This window comes from Pan paniscus, chromosome 6 (assembly GCF_029289425.2).
Source record: "Pan paniscus chromosome 6, NHGRI_mPanPan1-v2.0_pri, whole genome shotgun sequence".
NCBI lineage: Eukaryota > Metazoa > Chordata > Mammalia > Primates > Hominidae > Pan > Pan paniscus.
This window is the reverse complement of record NC_073255.2, coordinates 37904573-37923936: the sequence shown is the minus strand read 5'-3', so window position 1 is coordinate 37923936 and position 19364 is coordinate 37904573. Positions and strand designations below refer to the sequence as shown.

General features: G+C 40.2%; 1 protein-coding gene across 7 annotated transcripts in view; it reads right to left on the bottom strand.

Moving 5' to 3' along the window:
* BBS9 (Bardet-Biedl syndrome 9) overlaps positions 1-1444 on the bottom strand; it is a 485000-nt gene extending 483556 nt beyond the window's left edge. For 4 of the 7 annotated variants that reach the window (XM_003811959.6, XM_063605680.1, XM_034963921.3 and 1 more), the window contains exon 1: positions 1171-1443. The gene's annotated coding sequence lies outside the window, so the exon portion shown is untranslated. Of the gene's footprint in view, positions 1-1170 lie in introns of all 7 variants that reach the window. The other 3 variants (XM_008964335.5, XM_063605681.1, XM_034963923.3) reach the window with 2 other exon arrangements.
* Between the last annotated feature and the right edge of the window lie 17920 nt (positions 1445-19364).

Here is a 19364-nt window from a genome sequence, read left to right as displayed (position 1 = left end):
TGGTAGTAGTGGTAGTTGAAAGAGACGGTGGTAGTGTGTTCTGTGCAAGACACAATTACGAATGCCAAACTCACCCTCTGGACCGAAATTTTAAATGGGACTCACAAAGACTGATAGTAATCACTAATGGAAATGTTATTAACCAGCAGGGATGTTTTATAATAACTTCATGTATTTTAATAATTTTCAAAAAATATTTCAAAGTATTCTAAAGCGTAAGACTTACTACATCCCTCAAAAGGTGTAAAAGTTTTAAAATTACTATATATACTATTGCTGTTGGATTTTTTCCCTTCAGTGAGCATTTCTATCAAGAAGTTGTACCATAAATATAAGTGTATAGTTGTAATTTAACCACAACAATTACACACAAGGAAAAATTCCTTAAACTCTGACAAATAACTTGTAACTTATTTTCAAAATAAAGTTTTTTAAAATTCTTCTTTAAAAACTTCTGGGTTTTCTAGTTTTTTTTTAAATTCTTCCGTATATTCATGAAAAAATCTCAGTAATTGTTTTCTTTATAAAATGCTAATAAGTTAGAAAATCTTTCTCTGAATGCTGGCTAACTTAAGACCCATAGCTTATCCTGCAGCATCTTTCAAGTTGTTTATCAATGAGGACATGTAAGATGTGTATACCTATAAGATACGGTTTCATTTTTAAAGTAAAAGTGAGATACCCAAAAAAATACATTTCTCCAGGAAATTGAAGTCAAATGCAGGATTTGACTGGCAGGAGGTGCTGATAAAATCAGCGCAGCTCATCTAAACTGTTGTGGTCTCCAAGTAAAAAGAGGAGAAACAATAATCCTATTACTAGAAGGATTGGGGGTATTAGTACATGCATCCTACTTCAGTCGTAGGCTGGGAACTGCTTTGCCCATTTACTCACAGACCTGTTGAAGTGTCTCAGGAGGATGCTCATGCTCCAAGTGACATTCCTCAATGGAATCCTTAAAAATTCTCATCCCTTTTTTCTCAAAAGTATTCACAGAATCTCATACACTTTGTGCTCCTAGTGTTTGTTTATTTCAGTGCAAACATCTAAGAAATCAATCACCTTACAGACTCCAAACCATTATACTGCATTAGAGAATCTTGTTCACAAAATAAAACACGGAAAGGGTATTCTTGTACCCGAAGTTTAACACCACACATACCATCTTACCTGATGCCACGTCAGATGAGCTCTGCCCCACCTTTCTGCGAACCCTCGTTCGGCAAATTTTGCTTTATGAACGCCTGACAAGGTCCCAGTGATGGAGCAGAGGGAGCAAGAACGGAGGGTGCAGAGAAAAGCAACCTTTAGCTTCACTATTCCCTCTCGTCCTCCAGCTGAAAGTTGTTCCACGTCCCGGGCAAAGAGAGAGCCCCACCAGGCAGCACCACCAGCTCCACAGAGTTGGAGTGATTCCCCCAAGAAGCTCCCCTGCGCCCCCCGTCACCCCCAGAGACCAGCAGAGGAAACGGCATCTATCCCTTGGAAGACACTAGGCAGGCGAGAACAAATGCAAGTCCTGCTGCTCACACCGAGGAGAAAAGGATGGAGGAGGCGGTGAATGGGATGTAGCAGAAACCCGACGGCCGCAGCGGAAGGGACACCTCCCCTCTCCAGCCTAACTCTGAGCCATCTTCGCCCTGTTGTCATAGCACTTACAACGGACGCCACTGCGCAGGTCACGCCGTGCCGCGCCGACTTCTGGGGGCTGGAGTACAGAGAGGCTGAGGCGCAAAGGCGGAGACCGACTTCTGAGAGGGCCGCGGTTGGAATTAGATTACTACTGGGGCGGGGCTCGAGTGAACCACGGCCTGGTCCTCATTAGCAGAGAGTGATAATTACTGCAATCCTCTGCCCTGTCCTGGCAGCAGTTCCTTAAGGAAGACCCTCCTCCTGCCTGGGCTCCGGGCGCAGGCCACGCCCCCCCGGGCGCGTGCCCGCCCTCTCCCCTCGGTGCCAGTGGGTGGGGCCTAGTGGGGGCGGGGCGTCACTGGCTTGTCCATGGTGCTCTGGGATCCCGCGCTTCTGAGAGTCCCAATCGCGGTGTTTTTTTCCTGCCGGGACACTCATGAGGGCCCCGTCCATGCACCGCGCGACCGTGGCGAGGGTGGTCGCGGTAGCGAGCGCCAGCGTGTGCGCCCTGGTGGCGGGGGTGGTGCTGGCCCAGTACATATTCACCTTGAAGAAGAAGGCGAGGCGGAAGACCAAGATCATCGAGATGATGAAGCTTTTGAACAGTTTCCAGTTTTTCCTTTTTTTACTATTTGAAACAGCGCTGCTTTGAAGTTACTTGTGCCTGCGTCCTGATACACATGTGTTAAATATATTTTCCGTATATACCTTAGAGTGCATTTCCTGGTATATGGGATTGGATATATGTCTTTTTGTTTTTTACTTACTTTTTTTTAATCTTTACATTCAAATTCAATGTAGCCAACCTTGAAGTTTTTCTTGTTCGCTTTTTTCAATGGATTCTAGTGTAGGCTTTAAATTTCCAGTATTTCACCACCAATCCACAAATCCACATTCCCAGTAGAAAATACCATTCTAGTTTTAGTTTTTTGGGTTTTCGGGGTTTTTGTGGGGTTTTTTTGTTTTTTTTTTTTTTACTGAGACTGGGTCTCGCTGACAGGGTCGCCTAGACTGGAGTGCAGTGACAGGATCACTGCTCACTGAAGCACTGAAGCCTCAACCTCCCGGGCTCAAACGATTCTCCCACCTTAGCCTTCCTAGTAAGCTGGGACTACAGGCACAGACCACCACACCTGGCTAATTTTTGTATTTTTTGTAGAGATGGAGTTTCGCCATGTCCAGGTTGCTCTCGAACTCCTGGGTTCAAACGATCCACCCACCTCGGTCCCCCAAAGTGCTGGGATTGCTGGCGTGAGCCACCGCGTCCGGCCTCAATATTTTTAAAAATGACCTTTCAGTCAAAGCCTTGGTAATATAACCAGTTTCCAATTGTATTCTGCTATACAGAGAGAGCAGATTTTTATTAGACTTATTGAAATGACCATATTACCATAAGAAGACTCACAAATGGTTTTCTAATTATGGAGGAATCAAGTAAAGAGAAAAAGTTTTTATCTTTTTTTACACAAGTATACTTTATCAAATTGCTGTAAATTATAAATAGCTTAAAAGACAAGATTTTCTTAAATCTGGAAAAAACTATTTGAGTAAAGAACCAACAACATTTGAAATAAAATCATAAAAACATTGTCTTCATTAGTTATTTAAACTCATGTAATTAATTCTTGTTCAGCCTGATCTTGATTAATAGTTTCATGAACCCACTTTTTTATTACAGTTCTGGAAATTGTTATATTGTCCATTGATCTTCAAGTTGTTAGAAACCCAAATTTAAGAGTATATTTTAGGGCCAGGCACAATGGTTCATGCCAGTAATCCCAGCAATTTGGGAGGCCAAGGCGGGAGGATCATTTGAGGCCAGGAGTTGGAGAAAAGCCTGGCCAATATAATGAAACCCCATCTCTACTAAAAATACAAAAAATTAACCCAGCGTGGTAGTGCATGCCTGTAATCCCAGGTACTCAAGAGGCTGAGGCATGAGAATCACTGGAACCAGGGAGGCAGAGGTTGCAATGAACCAGGATCTTGCCACTGCACCCCAGCCTGGGCATCAGAGCAAGATTGTCTCAAAAATAAATAAATAAAAATAAAAGGTACTTGTTAGAATATCTTCCAGGAGTCTGTTTTTTAAAAAAGAATTCAAAACAATAATATGGATGACAAAAGCTTAAAATAGCCATGGTTAAAAATCTGATGAAGTTAACAACTGAGAAGAACATTTATTTATTGCTATTATATACAGTATTTTAAGATAACCAGAATTATGACTGGTAATATAATACATTTGTACGAATTTTTTTTAAAGATGGGGTCTTGCTCTATTGCCCAGGCTAGAGTGCAGTGGCAGAGTCATAGCTGACTGCAATCTCAAACTCCTGGACTCAAGCAATCCTTCTGCCTCAGCCTCTCAAGTAGCTGGGACTACACGTTTGTACCACCATGCTTGGTTTTTTTTGTTTTTTGTTTTTGTTTTTGTTTTGTTTTGTTTTGTTTTAATAGAGACAGGGTCTTGCTTTGTTGCCCAAGCTGGACACAAATTCCTGGCTATAAGTAATCCTCTGACCTCAGCCTCCCAAAGTGTTGGGATTATAGGCATGAGCCATCATTCCCAGCCGACTTGTATGGACTTATATAATTTTTCAAACATTCATATCAACAATATTCCCATAAATGCAAATAAAATAAAAATCTAGTATCAGTTATTGTTTGACAATGTTTCTTATAAAATTTACCAAATAAATCATTTAATACCTCTAAAAGATGAGAAAGATTTAATACCTCTAAAAGATGAGAAAGATACGTTTTAATGCTTTCCAGGAGTTCAACTGGAAAATTCCAAAGTTAATTCTACATTTAAAAAACTTAAATTGGAATTTGATTTTGAGGAAGTTTTTAAAGGGCTCAAAACACTGTATCAATACAGAATCACAAGTTACTTGTGAAATAAGTCATTTATATAACCAGAGTGATAATCAAAAGGCTTAAAAAGCCATACAAATAATTACATTAAAATTATCTTAACCATTTTAAACTTCAGGTTTAAAAAAAAATCAAATCTAATAAAAGCAACACAGGAAATTAGGTTGATAAAATGTATAATCTTCCTTAGGCCGGGCACCAAAAAAGTAAAGAAAAACTTTCTGCAATGTGACTGTTTCTCCTTTTGGGGAGCTCATTTAGATAACCTGGAGGTCGAATCTGATGAAAAGGGTACTTGAATTTAATCAGATACAGGAAGATGTGTCCCAGGTCATGATTATAACAATTCACATGTATCAAGAAAAGCCAAGAGTACAGAATCAAGTTATATTGAAAAAGAGCATTGATTTCTAGGCCTTCAGGATAAACCTTTAGTGTCAGGCCATACCAGCAATTAGAACCAAAAAAAAAAAAAAAAAAAAAACATTGTATAGCAACTGACGAAAAAATTGAAGGAGAGAGTTACCATCCCAGGCTTTCTAAAGAGGAGAAAAACCTGAATGCAATGATATATGACCTGGAAATCAAATAGCAAGACATGGCAAATTTGAACCACTGAGATATGAAATCTGAGAAATTTCAAAAGCAAAACTCTACCTCAAGAAATGATATTACCAGACGGGTGCGATGTCCGTAATCCAAGCACTTTGGGAGGCCGAGGTGGGCAGATCGCTTGAGCCCAGGAGTTCGAGACCAGCCTGGGCAACATGACAAAATCCTGTCTCTACAAGAAATACAAAAATTAGCCGGGCGTGGTTACGTGTGCCTTTAGTCTCAGCTACTAAGGGGGCTGAAGTTGGAGGACTGCTTGAGCCCAGTAGGTCTAGACTGCAGTGAGCCATGATCGTGCAACTACACTCCAGCCTGCATGACAGAGTGAAACCCTATCTCAAAAAAAAAGCAACGAAATTATTATTTTAAATGAAGAAGACAGCATTTTTAATGTGAAACTAGGGAAATTAAATGAATCTCGGTGAAAAAAGGTGGCAGAAATAGAAACTGCCTGCAGTTTAGGGGATAGCAGTTAAAGAAATAGATTTTAGAATTCAAAATGAAAGCTTCTTACAATTTTATCAGGAGCAGATCAATACTTCAAGAAAATGTTGTTTTAAAAATGGAGGACCAGGCTCTGGTCCTGTATCAGTGCACCTCCAACATCAATGTTTAAATTTTAGAAAACCACTTATAAACTATTTATTTTTAATCCTGGCCAACCTGATCATTCATAAAAGTTTTCTCATAGGCCTATTATTCATAAATACTCTATGACTTGCTTAGACATTTACTCATTTTTTTAACCCCCAAGTCTTTGTCCTACCATTTTTCATTTTTTAAAAAAGCCAATTATTTTATAGACTAAAATTTACTATTCAAGATTATTTACCATACAAAAGTATTTTTTCCTAAATTCATTTTTTATTAATAGATATAAATATATTTATAATTTTATAAACTTTAAAAAGCCAAAAATGAACTTATATTTATTCAGTGGTTTGTTTCCACTTTTATCTTATTTGGATGTGATCCAGACATTGTATCTACTATTTAACATAATATAACTTCAGGATTTTAAATTACATAAAAATTGTATTTATAAATATTTATCCTATTTACAATTAACTAATTTATTTTTATTAATTACATCTAGATTACTTCTTAAAACTGAAATATGAGACAAAGCTAGTCATTGTTGTGTTTATTAACAAGTTTCATATCTGTTAATATCAAGTATTTATCTAAGTAAAACCTTTAAAGTTAAATACATGGGTATCCTGTCGATAACTCAGAAGATATAGCTGTTTTAAGTATATCAACAACATTAAATTAATCTTATATATTGAGGAATTTCACAACAAGGTCATTCTGTTTTAGACTGGGTTTATAGCATCATGACCTTAAAACGTCTAGCAAAAACAAATATAAAATGATCTGACCAGGCCAGGCGCGGTGGCTCACGCCTGTAATCCCAGCACTTTGGGAGGCCGAGGCAGGCGGATCACGAGGTCAGGAGATCGAGACCATCCTGGCTAACACGGTGAAACCCCATCTCTACTAAAAACACAAAAAATTAGCCAGGCAAGGTGGCGGGCGCCTGTAGTCCCAGCTACAAGGGAGGCTGAGGCAGGAGAATGGCGTGAACCCTGGGGGGCAGAGCCTGCAGTCAGCCGAGATCGCGCCACTGCACTCCAGCCTGGGTGAAAGAGCGAGACTCCTTCTCAAAAAAAAAAAAAAAAAAAAAGATCTGACCAGTAAACCTAGGCAAAAATGTATGTTGACAATTTTAAAACAAATTAATTAATGAAATATTTAGTTAAGTCACATAAACTAAAAAGGGAGGGTTATTTGCTATATATTTTATATGAGCCCTCATTTTTCTCACTGTTAATAAAATGTTTATGGATTTTTGGCTATGACAGATTTTATTATGTAAACACACCACATAACACATGTAGACATGCATAAACACATTTAAACATGTTTCCATAAGTAGAAATAAAGTTCTTATAGCTTTTATTTTAGATTTTTAATCATGACATAGTAAATTATATAAACTCAGATGAGAGGTGGAGCAAGATGGCAAAATAGAAGCCTGCACCAAGCATCCCCCAACAAGGACAGCAATTTAAAACTCCCTACACAGAAAAAAGCACCTTCACGAGAAGCAAAATCAGGTGAACAGTCACAGTACCTGGTTTTGTTTTTGTTTTGTTTTGTTTTTGAGACAGAGTCTCACTCTGTCACCCAGGCTGGAGTGCAGTGGCACAAGCTAGGCTCACTGCTACATCCATCTCCCAGGTTGAAGCGATTCTCCTGCCTCAGTCTCCTGAGTAGCTGGAATTACAGGCACGTGCCACCACGCCCCGCTAATTTTTTGTATTTTTGGTAGAGACGAGGTTTCACCATGTTGGCCAGGCTGGTCTCAAACTCCTGAACTCAAGTGATCCTCCCACCTTGGCCTCCCAAAGTGCTGAGATTACAGGCGTGAGCCACCACACCCAGCCAGTACCTGGTTTTAACTTAATATTGCTGAAAGAGGCACAGAAGAAGTAGAAAAAAGTCTTGAATTGCCAACACCACTCCTCCCACACTCCCCAGCAATGGTTGCATGGTGTAAAGAGCATTTCTGTGCACTGGGGAAGGGGGAATGCAGCAAATTTAAGGCGCTGAACTCAGTGCTGCCCTGTTATAGCAGAAAGGAAAACCGGACAAAACTCAGCTGACACCTGCCCGTGGAGAAAATACTTAAAGCAGCCCTAGCCAACAGGAAATCACCAATCCCAGTAGTCAGAAGTTGAGTTCCCTCAAGTATCATGACAATGATCTAAAGTACTTTGGGGCTGTAAGTAAACTTGAAAGGCAGTCTAGGCCACAAGGACCACAACTCCTAGGTGAGTCCTAGGGCTGAAATGGGCCCAGAGCCAGTGGACTCAGGGGGCACATGGCCTACTGAGACACCAGCCAGGGCAGTTGTGGGAGTGCTGGCATCAACTCTCACCTAGTCCAGGCTGCACAGCTTGTGGCTTCAAAAGAGACTCCTTCCTTCCACTTTAGGAGAGGAGAGGGAAGAACGGGGAGGACTTTGTCTTGCATCCTGGATACTAGATCAGCCACAGCAGGATAAGGCACTGGTCAGAGTCATGAGCCGCCCCCCCATTTCAGGCCCTAGTTCCCAGATGGTGTTTCTACACACAACGTGGGCCAGTAGGGAACCTGCTGCCTTGAAGGGAAGGACCTAGTTCTGGCAGGATTCATCACCTGCTAACTGAAGAGCCCTTGGGCACTAAACAAACAGCAGCAATACACATGTACTACATTGAGGGCCTTCGGTGATACTCTGAGACTTATGTGGCTTCATTACTGGCTGAGGTGAGACTCAGCACATTCCAGATGTGGTTGCTATGGAGCAAGAGTCTTCACGCTTGAGAAAAGCAGAGGGAAGAGTAAAGGGACTCTGTCTTGCACCTTAGGTACCAGCTCAGCCAGAAGTGAGTAGAACCCAAAGCGGGCTCATGGGGTCCCCAATTCCAAGACTTGGCTCTTGGATGGTATTTCTGCACCTGCCCTGGGTCAAAGGAGAACCCACTGCCCTGAAGGGTGAGACCCAGGCCAGGCAAATTCACCACAAGCTGACTTAAGAGCCCTTGGGCCTTAAGGGAACATCAGTGGTAGTCTGGCAATACTCTCCATGGGCCTGTGGTGGTGGTGGCCACAGGGTGAGGCTCATCTCTCTTTGGAAAGAGGAGGAAAGAGTGGGAAGGACTGCATCTTGTGGTTCGATGCAGCTCAGCCACAGTACAATAGAACACCAAGTAGACTCTGAGATTTTTGACTGTAGTCCCTATCTCCCTGACAGCACCCTCACAAGAATCTGGGAGAACTCATTGCTCTGAAGGGAAGGACATAGGCCTGGCTGGCTTTGCTACATGCTGACTGTAGAGCTCTAGGGTCTTGCGTGAACATAGGTAAGTAGACAGGCAGTGGTTATAGCAGGCCTTGGGTGAGACCCAGTGCTGTCCTGACTTCAGGTCTGACCCAGTGCAGTCACAGCGGTAGTGGCCACAAGGGTGTTTGTGTCACTCTACCTCCAGCTTCAGGTGGCTTAGTTAACAGAGAGAGAGACTTCATTTGTTTGGGAAAAAGTAAGGGAAGAGAATAAGAGTCTCTGCCTGGTAATCCAGAGAAATCTCCTGGATCTTGCCCAAGTCCATCAAGGCAGTACCTCTACAAGTCTTCAAGAACCACAGGATTACTGTGCATGAGTTGCCCCCTAAAGCAAATAAAGCTTTAGATCACAACACATCCAAGTCCTTTCAAATATCTGGAAAGCCTTCCCAAAAAAGATGGGTACAAACAAGTCCAGACTATAAAGACTATAAGAAATACCTAATTCTTCAATGCCCAGACACTAAAGAACATCTACAAGCATCAACACCATCCAGGAAAATATGAACTCACCAAAAGAACTAAATAAGGCACCAGGGACCTATCCTGGAGAAAAATGGATATGTGAACTTTTGGACAGAGAATTCAAAATGGCTGTGTTGAGGAAACTCAAAAAAATTCAAGAAAACAGAGAAGGAATTCAGAATCCTATCAGATAAATGTTACAAAGAGATTGAAATAATTAAAAAAGATTAAGCATAAATTCTGGAGCTGAAAAAAAATGCAACTGGCATACAGAAGAATTTATGTCTTTTTATAGCAGAATTGATCAAGCAGAAGAAAGAATTAGTGAGCTTGAAGACAGGCTATTTGAAAATACAGTCAGTGAGAGAAAAGAAAAAAAAAGAAGCACGCCTACAGAATCTAGAAAATGGCCTCAAAAGAGCAAATTTAAGAGTTATTGGCCTTAAAGAAGAGGTAGACAGAGGGACAGGGGTAGAGAGCTTATTAAAGGGATAATAACAAAGAACTTCCCAAACCTAGAGAAAGATAACAATATCAAGTACAAGAAGATTATAGAACACCAAGTAAACTTAACCCAAAGAAGACTACTTCAAGGCATTTAATATTCAAACTCCCAAAGATCAAAGATATCTACTAAAAGTAATACAAGAAAGAGAGAAAGATGGAAGAAAAGATCATAAAACAACCAGAAAACAAATGACAAAATGGCAGCAGTAACTTATCACTTATCAATCATAACATTGTACAAATATTGGGAAAGAAGTAGAAAAAAGTAACATTGAATGTAAATGTACTAAACTCTCCAATCAAAAGATATAGAGTGGCTGAATGGATTAAAAAATCAAGATACATTGATCTGTTGCCTACAGGAAATAGTCTTCACCTGTAAAGACACATGAAGACTGAAAATTAAGATAGGGAAAAAGATATTCCATGCCAATGGAAACCAAAAAAAAAAACAAGAGTAGCTATACTATTTTGTCTATTACATTAGACAAAATAGATTTATACATCAGACAAAATAGATTTCAAAACAAAAACTATTAAAAAAGAAAAAGAAGTTCATCATATAATGATACAGGGGTAAATTTGACAAGAGGATATAATAATTTGTAAATACATATATGCCCCACACTAGAGCACCCAGATATATAAAGCAAATATTAGAGCTAAAAAGAGAGGTAGATTCCCCAAAAATAACAGCTGGAGACATCAACACCCCACTTTTAGCATTAGACAGATCATCCAGACAGAAAGCCAACAAAGAAACATTGCACTTAATCTGCACTACAGACAAATGAACCTAACAGATACCTACAGAACATTTCATCCAATAGCTCCAGAATACACATTCTCCTCCTCAACATAAGGATTATTTTCAAGCATAGACCACATGTTAAACCACAAAACAAGTCTTAAAACATTTCAAAAAATTGAAAATGTATCAAATATCTTCTCTCAACCCAGTGGAATAAAACTAGAAATCAGTAATGAGGAGGCTGGGCGTGGTGGCTCACACCTGTAATCCCAGCACTTTGGAAGGCCGAGGCGGGCGGATCACAAAGTCAGGAGATCGAGACCATCCTGGTTAACACAGTGAAACCCTGTCTCTACTAAAAATACAAAAAATTAGCTGGGCGTGGTGGCAGGCGCCTGTAGTCCCAGCTACTCAGGAGGCTGAGGCAGGAGAAAGGCATGAATCCAGGAGGCGGAGCTTGCAGTGAGCAGAGATCACTCCACTGCACTCCATCCAGCCTGGGTGACAGAGTGAGACTCCATCTCAAAAAAATAATAATAATAACAATAATAATAATAATAATGAGGAATTTTGGAAACTAGATGAATACATGAAAATTAACCAATATGCTCCTGAATGACCAGTGGGTCAATGAAGAAATTAAGGAAACTGAAAAATTTTTTGAAACAAATGAAAATGGGAACACAGCATACCAAAACCTATAGGATACAGCAAAAGCAGTACTAAGAGGGAAGTTTACAATAAAAAGCGCCCACATCAAAAAAGTAGAAAAACTTCAAATAAAAAACCTAATGATGCATCTTAAAGAACTAGAAAAACAGGAGCAAACCACCCCCAAAATTAGTAGAAGAAAAGAAATAATAAAGATTAGAGGAGAAATAAATGATTTTGAAGTGAAGAAAACAATGCAATCAATGAAATGAAAAGTTGGTTTTTCAAAAAGATAAATGAAACTGAAAATCCTTTAGCCAGATTAAGAAAAAAAGAGAGCCATCCTGGCTAACACAGTGAAACCCCATCTCTACTAAAAATACAAAAAAAAAAAATTAGCCGGGCATGGTGGCAGGCATCTGTAGTCCCAGCTACTCAGGAGGCTGGGGCAGAAGAATGGCGTGAACCTGGGAGGCAGAGGTAGCAGTGAGCCGAGATAATGCTACTGCACTTCAACCTGGGTGACAGAGCGAGACACTGTCTCAAAAAAAAGAAAAAAAAAAAAAGAAAAAAGAGAGTAGACCCAAATAAATAAAATCAGAGAGGATAACAAGACATTACAACTGATGCTGCAGAAATTCAAAAGATCATTAGTGGGGCTTCTTTCTTATCCCTTCTTTCTTGCCTATTAAACTCTCCACTCCTTAAAAGCAAAAAAAAAAAAAAAGATCATTAGTGGCTACTGTGAGCAACTATATATGCCAATAAGTAGGAAAACCTAGAAGAAATGGACAAATTGCTAGACACATACAATCTATCAAGATTGAACCATGAAGAACTCCAAAACCTAAACAGACCAATAACAAGTAACGAGATTTAAGCCATAATAAAAAAGTCTCCCAGTAAGGAAAAGCCCAAGACCCAGTGGCTTCACTGCTGAATTCTACCAAACATTTAAGGAAGAAATAATACCAATCCTACTCAAGGTATTCTGAAAAACAGACGAGGAGGAAATACTTCCAAACTCATTCTATGAGGCCAGTACCCTGATATGATAACCAGACAAAAACACATCAAAAAAAGAAAACTACAGGCCAATATATCTGATGAATATTGATGTAAAAATCCTCAACAAAATACTAGCAAATCAAATGCAAGAATATATTAAAAGATATTCATCACGACCAAATGGGATTCATCCCTAGGATGCAAGGATGGTTCAACACATGCAAGTAAATCAATGTGATACATCATATCAACAGAATGAAGGACAAGAACCATATGATCATTTCAATTGATGCTGAAAAAGCATTTGATAAAATTCAACATCCATTCATGATAAAAACCCTCAAAAAACTAGGCAAGGAAGAAACATACCTAAACATAATTAAAGCCATATACGGCAGACCCATAGCTAGTATCATACTGAATGGGGAAAAATGGAAAGCCTTTCCTCTATTATCTGGAAAACAGCAAGGATGCCCACTGTTATTCAACATAGTACTGAAAGTCCTAGATAAAGCAACCAGACAAGAGAAAGAAATAAAAGGCATCCAAATTAGAAAGAAAGAAGTCAAATTACCCTTGTTTGCAAATGATGTGACCTTATATTTGGAAAAACCTAAACACTCCACCAAAAACTATTAGAACTGATATATTCAGTAAAGTTGTAAGATACAAAATCGACATACAAAAATCAGTAGGATGTCTATATGCCAACAGTGAACACTGAAAAATAAATTCAAAAAGGAATTCCATTTATAATAGCACACATAAAATTAAATACTTAGGAATTAACTTACCCAAAGAAGTGAAAGATCTCTGCAATGAAAACTATAGGCCAGGCACGGTGGCTCACGCCTGTAATCCCATCACTTTGGGAGGCCAAGGGAGGTGGATCACCTGAGGTCAGGAGTTTGAGATCAGCCTGGCCAACATGGTGAAACCCCATCTCTACTAAAAATACAAAAATTAACCAGGCATCGTGGTGCATGCCTATAGTTCCAGCTACTTAAGAGGCTGAGGCAGGAGAATCACTTGAATCCAAGAGGTGGAGGTTGCAGTGAGCCGAGATTGTGACACTGGACTCCAGCCTGGGCGACAGAATAAGACTGTCTCAAAAAAAAAAAAAAAGAAAGAAAAAGGAAAAAAAGAAAAGAAAAAACTATAAAACACTGAGGCAATAAATTGAAGAGGACAGAAAAAAATGGAAAGATATTCCACGTTCATGTATTGGAAGACTCAATATCGTTTAAACGTTCATATTACCCAAAGCATTCCACAGAATCAATGCAATCCCTATGAAAATACCAATGTAATTCTTTACAGAGATAGAAAAATAATCCTACAATTTATGTGGATCCACAAAAGACCACAATGGCCAAAGCTATCCAGAGCAAGAAGAACAAAACTGGAAAAATCACATTACCTGACTTCAAATTAAACTACAGAGCTATAGTAACCAAAACATCATGGTACTGGCCCAGAGACACACAGACAGTGGAACAGAATAGAGAACCCAGAAATAAACTCATACACAGTGAACTCATTTTCGACAAAGGTGGCAAAAACATATACTGGGGAAAAGACCATCTCTTCAATGAATGGTGTTTGGTAAACTGAATATCCATATGCAGAAGAATGAAACTAGACCCCTGTCTCTTGCCATATACAAAAATCAAATTAAAATAGATTAAAGACTTAAATCTAAGACCTCAAACTATGAAACTACTACACAGAACATTGGGGAACATACCTAGGACATTGGGCAAAAATTTCTTGAGTAACTCCCATAAGCACAGGCAACCAAAGCAAAAATAGAGAACCAGGAACACATTAAGTTAAAAAAAAACTTCTGCACAGAGAAGGAAACAATTAACAAAGTTAAGAGACAACCCACAGAAAGGGAGAAAATATTTGCAAACTACCCTTTTGACAAGGGATTAATAAGCAGAATATATAAGGAGTTCAAACAACTCTATAGGAAAAAATCTAAGAATCCAATTAAAAATGGGCAAAAGATTTGAATAGACATTTCTAAAAAGAAGATATGCAAATGGCAATCAGGCATATGATCATCAGAGAAATGCAAATCAAAACTACAATGAGATAGCATCTCACCCCAGTTAAATGGCTTATGCTCAAAAGACAGGCAATAATAAATGTTGGCGAGGATGTGGGAAAAAAGGGAACCCTCATATACTGTTGGAAGGGATGTAAATTAATATAGCCACTATGGAAAACACTTTGGAGGTTCTTCAAGAAACTAAAAATAGAGTTACCATATGAGTCAGCAATCCCACTGCTGGCTATATACCCAAAAGAGACGAAATCAGTATGTCGAAGAGCTATCTGCACTCGCATGTTTGTTTGCAATAACCAAGATTTGGAAGTAACCTAAGTGTCCATCAACAGATGAATGGATAAAGAAAATGTGGTACATATACACAATGGAGTACTATTCAGCCATAAAGGAAGAATGAGATCCTGTCATTTGCAACAATATAGATGGAACTGGGGACCATTATGTTAAGTGAAATAAGCCAGGCACAGAAAGACAAACATCGCATGTTCTCACTTATTTGTAGGATCTAAAAATCAAAGCAATTGAACTCATGGATATAGAGAGTAGGGAAGGTTACCAGAGGCTGGGAAGCACAGTGAGGTGGTGGAGATAGTTAACGGGTAAGAAAAATAAAAAATAAAAAAAATTGAAAAAATGAATAAGACCTACCATTTGACACCATAACATGGTGAGTATAGTCAATAATAACTTATTTGTGCATTTTAAAAGAGTTTGTAACACAAAAGATAAATGCTTATGGGTATGGATACCCCATTCTCCATGATGTAATTATTAAGTTTTGCATGCCCGTATCAAAACATGTACCCCATAAATATTAACACATATTATGTACCCACAAAAATTAAAAATAACAATTATATATATATATATGGACTCACAAGTTTATAAAAGACAGTTGGATCCAAATTATGTTTCTGAAAAAATCAGATAAGGCTAACCTTTAAGACTTTTTAAATAGGTAATAATATGAAGGTGGAGAACCAAGTTTTGGGTAGAGCAGTTTAAGTCAATTACCAGATTGGACAAATAAAAATTAGCTGTGAAACTGTGACTGGATTATGTCAGGAGGCCCAAAAGATAAGAGTTATTCTAACAAGGTCTACACAGCATATTATTTTTCCTTGAAGATGAGAATGCTGCCATTCCTCAACCTTTTTGTAGTTCATGATGATTGCGTGCTCACACAGGTGTGTGAGATGTGCCATCCGTTGCCAGTCTGAGGTTTAAAAAAAAAAAGTTGCCATTCCTTTTAGTATAGGGAAGACTTCTTTTATATGGGAATTTCATCTTTTATTCTTAAGAAACAGCACAAGGGTCGAAATGATTTTCTTTTGAATCTGTTGGTTTTCTTGTGTTGTTACTTAAATAGTATGTCACAATAGCTGAGGAGTTTTGGAAGAAACAGTTTAGTTTAGAGAAGGATAGAAGCAATTGTAGAAAAAGATCCTGAAAAAAAGAGTCTCTGCCAGTTTTGTGCCAGTGTTTTATAAAAAGGCAATCTTTGAGTCATGAGAATTTTTTGAGCCTCAAGATATCAATTGAGATATAAGTATTATTTGAAGTGTATGATTTTATTGCTGGTGTCTTAGTTTAGTTTGAAGAATAATAGACTGTCTGAATGATCCCATAATGTTTCAACATGTTACCAGCTGGAGTCCCAGATAATATTTTGGCATGCTGTGAAACTCTGACTTCCCATTTCTAACTAAATTGATCTAGATGATTCATTTTATTGCCAAATGCACAAAAACAAATTAAAACACAAGGACTGAATACACCAAAGCCACACAGACAGAAAATAAAATACATACTTACCAAGAAGGACAATAAGCCGCCTTCTCCAAGTAAGGGGAAATCCCTACACCTAAACCTCCCAGCTGAGACTGACAGGAAGATGATGACCCCTCCCAGCAGGAGAGCTCCCAAACAGAGGAGGAAAGATGCCTCCCGGAAAAAAAGCGGGGAAGGCTCTCTTCAACCAAATTCCAAATAAAACACCATTTGACCAAAGTCAGAAGTCTGGTCAAAGAGAGACTCACCAAAGGGAAAAGAGGCAGCTTAGGGAAGCAGGAGGCTCCAGGGGTTCGAGTGTAGGCACATCTCATCATAGTTCCAGAGGCTGGGATTTTCCCCAAGGCGAAGCAGCTTTGGATCCATGCTTCTGACACCAAGTATGTTTAAGTCAAATATTATAGACAGATGAATCTCAAAGGTTAAAACGTTTTATTAGGGAAGCAGTAATCACAATTCGGGGCATACACATAGACCAGGTGGTCTTTGGTATGTGAGATGAACAAAGAGAAGGTTGAAAGTTTTATCAGAAAGAGAAATGTTGACCGGGCATGGTGTCTCATGCATGTAATCCCAGAACTTTGGGAGGCTGAGGCGGGCAGATCACGAGGTCAGGAGATCCAGACCACCCTGGCTACTACGGTGAAACCCCGTCCCTACTAAAAACACAGAAAATTAGCCAGGCGTGGTAGCGGGTCACCTGTAGTCCCAGCTACTCGGGAGGCTGAGGCAGGAGAATGGCGTGAACCCGGGAGGCGGAGCTTGCAGTGAGCCGAGATTGCGCCACTGCACTCCAGCCTGGGCAACAGAGCAAGACTCCGTCTCAAAAAAATAAAAATAAATACAAAATTAAAAATAAATAAATAAATAAGAAAGACAGACAAATGTTATGTAGTGTTTTGAAAGAAATCTCAGGCTGGGCGTGGTGGCTCACATCTGTAATCCCAGCACTTTGGAAGCCTGAGGCAGGCGGATCACGAGGTCAGGAGTTCAAGACCAGCCTGGCCAACATGGTAAAACCCCATCTCTACAAAAAACACAAAAATTAGCTGGGCATGGAGACACACGCCTGTAGTCCCAGCTACTCGGGAGGCTGGGGCAAGAGAATCACTTGAACCCAGGAGGCAGAGGTTGCAGTGAGCCGAGATTGCGCCACTGCACTCCAGCCTGGTGACAGAGCGAGACTCTGTCAAAAAAAGGAAAGGAAGGAAAGAAAGAAGGGAGAGAGAAAGGGAGGGAGAGAGGGAGAGAAGGAGGGAGGCAGGAAGGAAGGAAGGAAGGAAGCTCATTGGCACTAAAGAAGCTTTTGGGAGCCGGCAAGCTCTGATAGGTGAGTGACCGCAGTAGTTAAAACCAGTCGCAGAGCCAGGGCAGGCCGTTTCAGCAGCTACCAGGTAAAACTGATCTTAGAGTTACAGCAGTCCATTTTAGCTGCTGGGCTTCTGGAAAATTTAATTCTTGGAGCAGGTCCTGTGACCCCAAGTGCTTTTCCCCCCTGACCCCTTGATTCTCTTTTACTTGAGTATGACAAAAATTACCCAATTTGTACAACTAACTTTCACACAAACGTGAGACAGGGACTAGAAGGAATGAAAGGTTAACGGAATAAGAAAAAGAGGGGAAATGAGAGAGAAAAATGGCAGGGAGAGAAAAACAAGATAACAATCAGTGAGAGAATGCAGAGGCAGGGACCAGAAAATGTGGTAAAATCAGACAGAAGGACACAATGAGAGGAACAGCAAAATCTGAGGCCAAGGTGGGCATGGGAAGCAGCATGGAAGAGCGGGGAGAAAGGGATCTGAAAAAGGACTGGTCTGAATCAAAGTCAGTAAACCAGGTTCTGTCAAATCCCCCTCAGACAGTACAAGAACCTCAAGTGTTAATGGTAAAATCCAACGTAATCCACTAAGGCCAGGCCCTAAAAAAAAGGTTTCCACCTTTCATTGAGTCTGAAATAAAGGCAGTTTTGTGAATCAGAAAACTACTGTGGTTTTGAGAACAGTAAACCCTGGAGGCTAAGCTATGCCAGTTGTTAACTTTTGCTTGGCACACACAGGATGGCTAAAGAAATGACTAGCCTTAGTCAGATCAGTTGAGGTCAGGAGTTCGAGACCAGCCTGGCCGACATGGTGAAACCCCGTCTCTGCTAAAAATACAAAAATTAGCCCAGCGTGGTGGCGCACGCCTGTGGTCCCAGCTACCTGAAAGGCTGAGACACAAGAGTCCCTTGAACCTGGGAGGCGGAGGTTGCAGTGAGCAGAGATCGCACCACTGCACTCCAGCCTGGGCAATAGAGTGAGACCCTGTCTCAAAAAAATGAAGGGAAGGGGAGGGAAGGAGAGGGAAAAGGCCAGCTGAGGAAAAATACCTCCTCACTCCCATCAACATAACAGGGCCCCATCTGTATTGTTTTTAATTATTAAATAAATAAATGGAATGAAAAAACATCCCCAAAAGTCCATCTGAGCCGATTTGAGGCCAATGGGACATCACGGAAATTTGTTTCCAGCAGCTTCCTATCCTCTTCTTTACCAAGAGATTCTCCAAGGGTTTCCAAGAGATTCTCCCACTCCCACTATTCCGACACACCTAAATTCATGAGGGTTGATGAAAAACTCTGGACTAGAAATCAGACCATTTTGGTTGCAGGGCCACACTCTCCTTCTGAGCCTCAATTTCCTTATCTTACATTGTCTTGCATGCCCCCATAGGGTTTCTGTGAGAATCAACTGGGAGAACATATGGGGGCAGGGGGAGATCTGCACAGCACTATATAAATGTAAAGAATCACATTTATCTGTGAGTAATAGAAGACCCAACTCAAAAGCACTTCAATAATAAAGAAATGTACTATCTCCCAGAATGAGAAGTATGGATAGGTAGCAACACCAGGACTGGTTGATCAAATGTCTCTATCACATCCCCAAGGACCCAGGGGTCTCCTTCTGTCCTCTGCCATCCTCTGGGGGTTGCAGGCAACAACATCTGGAGGCAGAAAGGGGATCTTTGACACTCCCAAGCATCATTTATTAAGAGCAAGGACAACCTTACACTGAAAGCCACCTCCATCCGACCTCTCCTCATACCTCATTGGCTAAA